Raw genomic sequence first — 12,300 nt, forward strand, 5'->3', positions numbered from 1 at the left:
TCCTCCCAACCACCATCCTGGGGCGCTTGAGAGAGCGCGTCCGCGACCTTGTTGGTCGATCCCTTTCGGTACCAAACCGTGCACGAGTAGCGCTGCAAGGTTTGTACCCAGCGGGCAAGCCTTCCCGCGGGCTCGTTTAGCCTCTGAATCCAGGTAAGTGCTGCGTGATCAGTCTGAATAGCGAGGGTCGTATACCGTCTTAATAGAGGTCGAACTTATTCAGAGCAAACATGACGGCGAACCCCTTCTTTTCCGTCACTCTGTAGTTGCGTTCCGACTATGTGAGCGTTCGACTAGCGAATGCCACAGGGTGTAACTGTCCATCATGCTCCTGCAGCAATAGTGCTCCGACACCGTAGTCGCTCGAATCTGCCTGCACAACAAAATGCCAATTAAGGTCTGGTAACCGAAGGCTAGCGGTGCTTGATGTTGCCCTCGCGAGAGAAGAGAAGGCAGGACCCTGCTCTGGACACCAGACTCACCTCGAGCTTTCCGGAGCAGCAGATCCAATGGCCGCGCCAGCTCCGCCCACATCGGGATGAACTGCCGGTAAAAGCCAACCATCCCGAGAAACCTTTGAAGGCTCTTTACATCGTGCGGTGGTAGATAATCGAGAACGGCACTTAATTTCTCATCGTTCGGCTTCAAGCTACCGCTGTCTACGACAAAGCCTAAAAGGTTTACCTTTGAGGTGGCCAGTTGCACCTTTTTTCGATTATTTGTTAGACGGGCCTCACTCATTCGCCTTACGATAATCTCGAGATGAGTTAGGTGCTCTTTGAACGACTTGGAGTATGCCACAGCGTCATCCATGTACGCCATGGCGAATTTAAATTTCGCATAACCCAGCACGATGTCCATGAGCCGTTGGAAACTCGACGGTGAGTTCGACAACCCAAACGGAAGACGCCTAAACTCAAAGAACCCCCTGTAACAGGTGAACGCCGTCGTTTGGACATTTTCTGGCACCACCTGGATCTGGAGTAAACCCCTGCTACAATCCAACGTGGTGAAAACCCCCCTCGCACCTTCAAGCGAATACATAATATACTCAATAGAGGAAAAAGGATACGCGTCCCTTCTAGGGACCTGATTAAGTCTTCGGTAATCAACGCAAAGGCGCGCGGTGCTGTCGTTTTTGGTGCCAAAACTACTGGAAACGTCCAGGGACTCTGCGATGGCTGCGCCGCCCCCATGTCCAGCATGTCCTCGATAGCCGCGTCTAGGAGGGCCCGTTTATGTACGCTTAGTGGTCTAGGATCACACCCCCACGGCCTGGCCTCTCTTGCATCTATCCTATGTTGTAAAAGATTCGTAAGCCCCGGTCTCTCGGTAAACATAGCTGCGTGTTGGGACAAGGCGTTCACTAGCATCCGCCGTTGGTGGGCGGGCCCATCGAAAGACGCAATTATCATTTCGACGTTCGCGAACACGACTGGCGCAGCTAATACCTGCTCCTGATGTGACGCAATGAGCGAACGTTCCATCCCCTGCACCAAAGATGATGGGGCAACAAAGGGAATAAGAGGAGAAAACGCACTATAACGATACCCGTTGTTCCTCAAGTCCAGGATTATGCCCTCACGACAGACAAAGTCCTGCCCCAAAATAACAGGAACGGACATACGGGGCATGTAAACGAAACGTTGCCTCCTTCGTCTGCCGTCAAGGCCAAGGTGAAGGCACATCGCCCCTTGCGCTTCGGCCAATTAATCCTGTCGCTAAACCCAGCGGAGTTACAAGCTACCGCGCGCAAAGGTTCCTGTCACGGCAGTTCTCGTGCACATTATCGTCAATTATAGAAGGAGTAGAACCGGTACCAATTAGTGCCGAATATTCTCTACCACCGATCTCTACCCGCTCGTACGGGCCCTTCTCAGGTGTCGTGCTCTGAGCCCGACACGCCGACGGGGCCATCGCCACGCGGTCGCCGGCCACAATTTCCGCCCTGTCGGCAAACTGATACTGGGCCTCGGCAGCGATCGGCAACCTCGACTCAGAGGACCTGATTAGTGGCGCCGGCCTCTGGCATTTCCCTGGGAACCCTGAGAACCAGATGCTGCCCACGTGCAATGTCGCTTGATGTGCTCAAGTTGGTGACAGTTGTAACACCTGACTTGTGGCCGGTCGTTACGCGCAATTTGTCTATCGTTACCGTCATGCGACACTTCATCTGTGGCAAACTGCGGTGAGTCATGATTCCCGCGACTGTCGTGACCAGTCGCGCCTCCGCAGTGGTTAACCGCTAAGACACCCCTACGGGTCTGCACTCGGGACGAGTGTGCGTTGGCTGCCTTGCGCCTTTGCTCATAAGTGAAGGGGTCCAAAGCCCGGGGCGTTATGGCTCCCCCGTGACCGGGCTCCACAACTGCCGTATACGCTGTACGGGACTCGATGTGAGTGCCAGCGGCGCGCCCTGCCCACGCACATCTTGGCTCTAGGGACTGCTCGGCCCTCGGAGGGGGGTGGTACTGCAGCTAAGCGAGCAAGCCCGCTTGGACCGTTCGCGCCTCTCTGGCAAGTGCCTCCAGATCCGCGAAATCCTGTCCGCGCAGATAGGCTTTGAATCTGGGGTGACATTGCCGTATCGTTCTAGCTACCTTCTCTGCGTCAGCCACGGATGGTTCGGCCCTCGAGTACCTCCTGGAGCGGGCGAACGTACTCCACGAGGCTCTCGTCGGGGTGCTGAGTGCGATTAGCTAGTTCGTCTCTAATCCGCATCTCATAATCAGGGGGCATAAATTTCTCCCTAAAGGGCGTCCGGAATCCGCCATCGATTGAAACAGTCGTTGCAACCGTCTCCAACGCGACGCGTCGCCCGTTAACGCGATCGGCACGATCTGCACCAAGTCCATTTCGTCTAATGCTCCCAACGCAGCTACATACGCGTCTAAGTCCTGTAAGAAATCGTGAACCGATTTCCGGTCGGAATATCTCGCGTACGTCGGCGTCAATACGGACAACCGTGGTCGGGGCAGAGACGTAAGCGGGGCACTCGCGACTCCTGGAACCGTCGCGATTTGTCGCGAGAACGTCTCCATCATTGCCGTCATGGCGCGCATAAACCCGCCGATGTCTGCCGCGCCTCCAGGTGGAGCTGTTGGTGAAATCCCAGCATCTGGAGATGCTCGCATACTAGAGCCTTCTCCGGCACCCGCAGCGTCAGACGGTTCCTGAGTTCCGCTCTCAGACGAGTCGTCCTCGTCCCTATTGGGGGTCGACCTCGTCTTGTTAGGTATCCTTAGCGTTTAGCCTTCTACACCACGCTGAACGCACATTAGATCGGTGCGACTCCCTGGAACGAACTGAACAAGCAGCAGACCAATCGGGCCCCACGTTGGATGCGCCAGTTGTGTGGGTCGCTCTACTAAACTGCTGCCCAATCGGTCCCTGCCTGGACGCCCTCCCAAAAAATCACAAGTGCAAGAATGTATTCGAAATGTTTTACTGTTTTCGGCTGGTCTTGCTGTGGGCCTTGCAGTCGCAGCCGTCGTCCGGGTGTCTTGCCCATGCTTTGCTGGAGTCCCTCGTGCTCTGTTCCAGGTGCCGGGACGCTGGCCACCGCTCTTGCCCCCTCTCGCGCCGTCGCCCTCCTCGGCTTCCCACATTCCAACTCCGCCTTCCCCCTCAAGGCCCGGTGTTCGGGGGGGGGGGGGGGGAGGGGGGGGGGCGGGTGTTCACTGGTCTTGGCCGAGGAGTTGTTCCACCTCGGCTATGCTGGCGTCGTCGGAAGTCGAGAGGGACGGAGGGGGCTGTTGGACGACACTGGCCCGATGTCTTGGGCCGGAAGAGGTGGTGGCGGCCGATGCTGTGGGGGCCGTCGTGGTGGCGGGTTCGATGGAAGCGGCTGCGGCAGCTGGTGCGGCGGCACGGTTTTCGGAAGATCGGGCTGGCTGGACGGAGGCCAAAGCAGCGGGAGCCAGGAGGTCCGGGCGGCTTGCCCTCAGGGTCTGGACCGCTGCCGCCACGTTGTCCGGGAGGGGCTGTGTCCAGCCTTGTACACGTTACTAAAAAAAAGTAATCGATTACAATTACTATTACTCTTGGCTAAAAAGTATTCGATTAGATTACTTGATTACTTGACGGCAAAAGTAATTGGACATTACTTAAGGAAGTAATCGTTACTTTTCCGATTACTTTATTGCGTGAAGACACATCTTTAGCGTTCATAACAATGAACTACTTCCAACTTATATATTTCACATTTGCACAAGTATTGAAGAAGGAACCCTGGCTCCCTCTTCGTGGTCGTTGCACCTTCACAATGCGGACACAAGCATAGAATTCGTTTGAAGACGTTTAATGATTTGGGCGTTCGCCAGTGTGTGTGTGTGTGTGGGGGGGGGGGGGGGAAGCGGAGGGGGTTCGAGATCTTGGTAAGCTTGAGCAAAGGTTGTCGTTCAAAGTTTACGTCGCTCATTTTATTATTCACATGTGGATGAGCTCGCATGTTATTCAAAAGAGCAGCAGCTCCAGGATTTGAAACGGATCATGTGTAGTATTTATTAGCGGAAGAGATCGCTCCGACCACTTCTCAACTCGGAACATTGCTTGTCACAAAGACCACGTAGGGGAAATGGGGAAATATTTCAACTGCCTTTGTTATATTTTGCATCCGCTTTAGGCATTCTTCGGTTCTGGTTCTCCTACGGGCTGCCAGTAGGTACCCTAAGCAGGATTTTTTTTATTTTTTTTTTGTTTCTGTGTGTGGTGTGCGTGAGAGGGCTACTTTGAACGAAGGACTCACAAAGCTACATTCTGCTTTCTCAAACTTCGCCCTGAATGGCCTTTGTCACGCACTGTGGCTTTCCTGGGGCTTCCCACTCCCCAGTCCCAGCTCGAAAAAAAAAGAACAAAAACGGACGTTCCACAGAAACTCTACATAGAAAGAGATTGACCTCGTTTCCTACAGGTCCGCAAAAATCTTAATTTTTTGCGGTCGAAAAAAAAAAAAAAACAAGTTTTATTTTTTGTCATCTCAAAAAAAAAAAAAAAAAGGCGTGTGCCGGAGGGGGGGGGGGGGGTGTTCCGTGGACAAATTTTAACGGTTACAAGTAATTTTATTACTTTCAAAAGTAATCAGATTACTCTTGTGATTACTGCCTAATAAAAGTAATCAACTGATTGCAAAATTACTCCAAAAGTAATCGATTACAAGTAATTTGATTACTTGTAATGCGTACGGTACAAGTCTGGAGCCTGTGTCTCCAGCAGGTCGGTATGGAGTCGACCTGCTTTGTGGGTCTCATATGTATTATCGGGACCCCGCACAACCAGCAGGTGTCAGGCGCTCCCAAGACCCGTGGCGCCGCCGACTGTGTGTGGCCACGGAACGGGAGTGGGACTCGGTGGTCGTTCTAACCAGGCGTTGGTCGGAGATGGTGCTTCCAACGCCGGCGGGAGACGAAATGGACCGCACCTCCTTCCTCCCACGCGGTCCACGTGGCCACGGTGTGGCAGGGAGGCCAACTCCAGGCAGGTCCCCCCGTCGTAGACGGACCCTCTCCGTGGTGCGGGGGTGCCGTCGCGGACGGCCCTGCCTGGTGCCGTGAAGTTGCTGCGGACGGCCCTGCTCCGTGTCGCGCAGGCCTGCCTGCTGCAGGGCTCGCGGTACCTGCGGAGCCCAGGCGGCTTTGGCCCGTTCCGCCGTTCGGCCATCCTCGGTGTTGACGCCTCCCAGGGCGGCAGCCCCGAGGGTTTGGTCGACCGGACCACTGGGGTCCAGCCGCCACGGGGCCTGGCCCGTCCGGTGGGGCTCCTGGGTATGGCCCCCTTGGGCGGTTTTTCCAAGGAGGCATCCTGTGTGAAAAGAACACTCTCAGAACACCGGAAAATCATCACTTTCTTTGGCCGAATATGGCGGCGGCGGTAGTTTTCATGAACTATGTTCCCCATCGCGACGGTAATACCCTCTCAAGTCCGCGATGTGAACTGGATCCGACTCCTCATATGTATCACACCGAGTGAGTTTATAAGTAAGCCGTGACATTCGCGTCTTTACCTCATAGGGTCCTTCCCATCTATGAGCAAGCGATGCGCGAAACCGCTAGCTGCGTTACTCAGAGGGTGGGTTCTTCTCAGGACCAAGTCACCAACTTTGAATTCCAAGTGCCTATAGCTCCTGTCAAACTGCGGCGCTTGCTCGATCCTTGCGGCATCAAGATTCTCTCTACCATCGTGCAGCGCCCCAGACAAGCGATTCGTTAGTTGTCCCGCGTACCTAGAGAGCGGGCGTCCTGGTGTTTCTTGGTTGCTCCGTAACTCGTTCTCCAGCGGAGATGGTATCCCTTTACCCAGGTTCAGAAACGCTGGCGTGAAACCAGTTGATCTGTTCACGGTATTCCGAATGGCAAAACCCATCTCAGCGATGTGCTCATCCCAGTCTCCGAGTCCATCCGTTAGCGCGATCAGCATGCTTTTGATATTCCGATTCACTCGCTCAGTGATATTGACTTGGGGTTGGTACAGTGTTGTCTTCTTGTGCTTTATGTTCAGCGGCAAGCAGGAGTCCACGAACACTTTACTAGTGTAATAACTAGCGTTACCATTAATGAGACACTTGGGTGTGTCGAAGCAAAGGAAAGTATCTAGTAACTTTTCCCAGATCCGCTCTGAAACCAGCTTCCTCATTAGGTACAGCTCTGCCCACTTTGAGAAATGATCGGTAATAACCAAGAGGTACTGGCTTCCCCACGGACTTCTCGGCAGTGGGCCGATGACGTCGCAAGCGACGATCTCCCATGGGTAGTAACACTCCACCGATTGCATCAAGCCCGGAGGCTTCCCCCCTCTGGGCTTCGCTTTCTGGCAGGCTGGACAGCTGCGGGCGTATCGGAGTGCGTCTTGCCTCATCCCCGGCCAGGTCGCGGCGCGGCATTACTTACGAAAGTCATAATGCCACTGCCATGACCTACCAGAGCCGAGTCGTGGAATTACCCGATGAACCTCTTCCGTAGCTTCCTAGGAATCACCACCCTTGAAGGGAGACTCATTACCTTCCACTTCATCGATAGCTGGGATCTAGCGAAGCAATAAGCCGTCTTCGCCCAGCAAATATGAATCAAACTGATCATTGACTCGACCGCCAGCATTCCCGGTGTCGACCGAAATTTCCGCCAGTTTACCCAACACCCGCTGACAAAAACCCTCTGCTTTCTGGACCTCAACAAACTCTTCCTTGATGACCACTTCACCCCAAGCGACGATCCTTTGCTCCTTCGTGCCGCGCGCTAAGGCTGCTACGAGTGCCGGTTGCTTCGCCTCCTCCCAACCGTCCGTGAGGGACCTCACCCCTGCATCCGGAGACATTCTCCTGCTCTTCCCGCGCTTCTCGTTACAATCTGGTTGCGTCACCTCCTCCCATCCACCATCCTGGGGCGCCCGAGAGAGCGGGTCCGTGACCTTGTTGGTCGATCCTTTTCGGTACTAAACCGTGTACGAGTAGCGCTGGAAGGTTTGTACTCACCGGGCCAGGCTTCCCGCGGGCTCTTTTAGCCTCTGAATCCAGGTAAGTGCTGCGTGATCAGTCTGAATAGCGAAAGTCGTACCGTCTAAATAGAGGTCTAACTTATTCAGAGTAAACATGACGGCCAACCCCTCCTTTTCCGTCACTCTGTAGTGGCGTTCCAACTATGTGAGCGTTCGACTAGCGAATGCCACAGGGCGCAACTGTCCATCATGCTCCTGCAGCAATACTGCTCCGACACCGTAGTCACTCGCATCTGTCTGCACAACGAAATGCCAATTAAGATCTGGTAACCGAAGTCTAGCGGTGCTTGATAATGCCCTCGCGAGAGAAGAGAAGGCAGCACCCCGCTCTGGACCCCAGACCCCCCTCGAGCCTTTCCGGAGCAGCAGATCCAATGGCCGCGCCAGCTCCGCGCACATCGGGATGAACTGCCGGTAAAAGCCAACCATCCCGAGAAACCTTTGGAGGCTCTTTACATCGTGCGGTGGTAGATAATCGAGAATGGCCCTCAATTTCTCTTCGTTCGGCTTCAAGGTACCGTTGTCTACGACAAAGCCTAAAAGATTTACCTTTGAGGTGGGCAGTTGCACCTTTTTTGGATTAATTGTTAGACCGGCCTCACTCATTCGCCTTAAGACAATCTCGAGATGGGTTAGGTGCTCTTTGAACAACTTGGAGAATACCACAGTGTCATCCATGTAGACTGTTAAGGAGGAGATCCCGGGCACGTCCGTTTCGATGGTGTCGGTTTATCGTTCCCTCTCGTGCCGTTCATGATCTCATGGTTCTGCGCTCCTCTACCTCCTTTCCCTCTTGTCCTACTACCAGATCGCATAATCTACAACAACTTCTCACGCCGGCCTGGAGATGAGACCATGCATTCCCATACCGCGATATCAGGAAGTTTAAGAAGGTACAGAGCAGTGCAGAAAACACGAACTCATGAAAGGTCAATGGGGAATGCAAAAATACACAAACAAGTTGAATGAACACTTTGCCGGGTCCCACACAGTTTCAGTGAAGTCATGATAACACAATGCTTGTAGCAAACAAGCATTGTTTGCTACAAGCAGGTCCATCGTTCTGTGTAAATTCTTAGTTTGATATGTTGCCTTCAAGAAATAGAAGGCCTTGCATAGGGCGCTGAATTTCTTGTCTGCTCGCAAGGCGAACCGCGCAGAGTCTTGGTATGCCGTCTCTTCCAGTAAATGCTGCTGTTATTCTTCCAAGTTTCCATAGGAGCTGTGGCGTGTCGTCCTTTATAATAACAACGTCTCCCGGTTACGTCCGGCGGACGCCCTCAACGCCGACGCCGACGTCGACCGAGGTCTCGGCTTTCGCCACAAACCCGGCGCGTTCCTGGGCTCCTGCTTGAAGTCGAACTCCTCTGGATCACTCCTAGGCCATGGCGAAGTTAAATTTCGCATCACCCAGTACGATGTCCATGAGCCGTTGGAAACTCGACGGTGAGTTCGACAACCCAAACGGAAGAGGCGTAAACTCAAATAACCCCCTGTAGCAGGTGAACGCCGTCTTTTGGACATTGTCTGGCACCACCTGGATCTGGAGAAAACCCCTGCTACAATCCAGCGTGGTGAAAACCCCTCGCGCCTTCAGGCGAATACATTATAGACTCAGTAGAGGGAAAAGAATAAGCGTCCCTTCTAGTGACCTCATTAAGTCTTCGGTAATCAACGCAAAGCACGCGGTTCCGTCTTTTTTGGCGCCAAAACTACTGGAAACGCCCAGGGACTCTGCGATGGCTGCACCGCCCCCATGTCCAGCACCTCCTCGAGAGCCGCGTCTAGGAGGGCCCGTTTATGTACGCTTAGTGGTCTAGGATCACACCCCCACGGCCTGGCCTCTCTTGTATCTATCCTATGTTGTAAAACAGTCGTAAGCCCCGGTATCTCGGTAAACATAGCTGCGTGTTGGGACAAGGCGTTCGCTAGCATCCGCCGTTGGTGGGCGGGCCCGTCGAAAGACGCAATGGACCTTTTCCAAATACCGACGGCACCAGGCGGTGGCTGCACGAACTAAAAATCGAGGAAGTGACCTACCTGCGCTACCAATCGATAATGGGAGCTACGCTACCAGTTGCTTCGCTCTCTGAGCTGCGTCGCGTGCCCAACGCGACTTTAAAGAGGGAAATCCGTTGCGTCCACCCAAACGTCGTGTTTTAGAGCGCAGCTCTTAGGCGGCCGTTTCCGGCTTGAGTGGCGTCGCCGTCGCCGTCGGCGTAACCAAGGTCATCCCAAACTCACCCCAAGGTCACTTGACCCCTCCAGGTCACGTGACCCCCCAAAGTCACGTGACCCCTCCCAAGATCCCCTCAAAGTCACGTGACCCCCAAGGTGATCCCCACGTGACACCCAAGGTCACGTGACTCCCCAAGGTCCCGTGACCCCAGGTCACGCCTCCCCGAGGTCACGTGACCCCCCCTACCCGAAGTCACGTGACACCCCCCCCCGGTGCCACGTGACCCCCCCCCCCCCCCCGGAGCATATTAAAGAATGAGGGGAGGAGGAGGAGAAGGAGGAGGGTTCTACCCTCCCCTCAGTACCCTTCACTCCTCCTCCTCAAGAGCTGCGCTCCAATTCGGCGTTACGGGGAGTTGTAAACGGCTTTCACTTTTTTCTTTCCGTCCACTTTCTTTTTTTGTGTAACACAATTATATATATGCTGCAATTAAGTGTTCTACTCGTCGATCTACAGCCTCATTCCGAATTTCCTCGATTTTTCGTGCCGACTTCCACCGCTTGGCATCGGGCGCTCGCGCGTGCGCAGAACGCTTCTCGGAAAAAGTCCATTATCATTTCGACGTTCCCGGGCACGACTCGCGCAGCTAATACTTGCTCCTGATGTGACGCAGCGAACGAACGTTCCATCCCCTGCACCAGAGATGATGGGGCAACAAAGGGAATAAGAGGAGAAAACGCACTATAACGATACCCGTTGTTCCTCAAGTCCAGGATTATGCCCTCACGACCGACAAAGTCCTGCCCCAAAATAACAGGAACGGACATACCGGGCAAGTAAACAAAACGTTGCCTCCTTCGTCTGCCGTCAAGGCCAAGGTGAAAACACGTCGCCCCTTGCGCTTCGGCCAATTAATCCTGTCGCTAAATCCAGCGGAGTTACAAGCTACCGCGCGCAAAGGTTCCTGTCACGGTAGTTCTCGTACACATTATCGTCAATTACCGAAAGAGTAGAGCCGGTACCAATTAGTGCCGAATGTTCTCTACCACCGATCTCTACCCGCACGTACGGGCCCTTCTCAGTGTCGTGCTCTGAGCCCGACACGCCGACGGGGCCATCGCCACGCGGACGCCGGCCACAATTTCCGCCCTGTCGGCACAATGATACTGGGCCTCGGCAGCGGTCGGCAACCTCGACTCAGAGGACCTGATTAGTAACGCCGGCCTCTGGCGTTTCCCTGGAAACCCTGTGAACCAGACGCTCCCCACGTGCAATGTCGCCTGATGTGGTCAAGATGGTGACAGTTGTAATACCTGACTTGTGGCCGGTCGTTACGCGCAACGTGTCTATCGTCACCTTCATGCGACACTTCATCTGTGGCAAACCGCGGTGAGTTATGATTTCCGCGACAGTCGTGACTAGTTGCGCCTCCACAGTGGTTAACCGCTACGACACCCCTACGGGTCTGCACTCGGGACGAGTTTGCGTTGGCTGCCCTGCGCCTTTGCTCATAAGCGAAGGGGTCCAAATCCCGGGGCGTTATGGCTACCCCGTGACCGCTGCACAACTGCCGTATACGCTGTGCGCGACTCGATGTGAGTTCCAGTGGCGCGCCCTGGCCACGCGCATCTTGGCTTTACGGACTGCTCGGCCCTCGGAGGGGGGTGGTATACTGCAGCTCAGCGATCAAGCCCGCTTGGACCGTTCGCGCCTCTCTGGCAAGTGCCTCCAGATCCGTGAAATCCTGTCCGCGCAGATAGGCTTTGAATCTAGTGTGACATTGCCGTATCGCTCTAGCTACCTTCTCCGCGTCAGCCGCGGATGATTCGGCCCTCGAGTTAAGCTCCTGGAGCACGCGAACGTACAGAGCGCGACACTGTTAGCGCGAACAAGCGATCGCCGGTTTTTCCAGTTTTTCTCTTTGAAACCAAGTGATTTCATCCAAGTTATTATTGCTACGGAAAGAGCTCAATTAGTTCTATAATGTAAGCGTTAAAATTTCGTGCTCGCTAATACTATTTAGAAGTAAAATGCGAAAATGCGCCGATGTCGTGTTCGCGCTAACAGTGTCGCGATGTGTACTCCACGAGGCTCTCGTCGGGGTGCTGAGTGCGATTAGCTAGTTCGTCCCTAATCCGCATCTCATAATCAGGGGGCCAAAAATTCCTCCCTAAACCGCGTCCGGAAGTCCGCCATCGATAGAAACGGTCGTTGCAACCCTCTCGAACGCGACGCGTCGCCCGTTAACGCGATCGGCACGATCTGCACCAAGGCCGTTTCATCTTATGCTCCCAACGCGGCTACATACGCATCCAAGTCCTGTAAGAAATCGTGAACCGATTTCCCGTCGGAATATCTCGCGTACATCGGCGTCATTACGTACAACCGCGGTCGGGGCAGAGACGTAGACGGGGCACTCGCGACTCCTGGAACCGTCGCAATTTGTTGCGAGAACGTCTCCATCATTGCCCTCATGGCGCGCATAAACCCGCCGATGTCTGCCGCGCCTCCAGCTGGAGCTGTTGGTGAAATCCCAGCATCTGGAGATGCTCGCGTACTAGAGCCTTCTCCGGCACCCGCAGCGTCAGACTGTCCCTGAGTTCCGCTCTCAGACGAGTCGTCCTCGTTCCTAC

Source organism: Ixodes scapularis, unplaced genomic scaffold, assembly GCF_016920785.2.
Source record: "Ixodes scapularis isolate PalLabHiFi unplaced genomic scaffold, ASM1692078v2 PGA_scaffold1__304_contigs__length_218370807, whole genome shotgun sequence".
Taxonomy (NCBI): Eukaryota; Metazoa; Arthropoda; class Arachnida; order Ixodida; family Ixodidae; genus Ixodes; species Ixodes scapularis.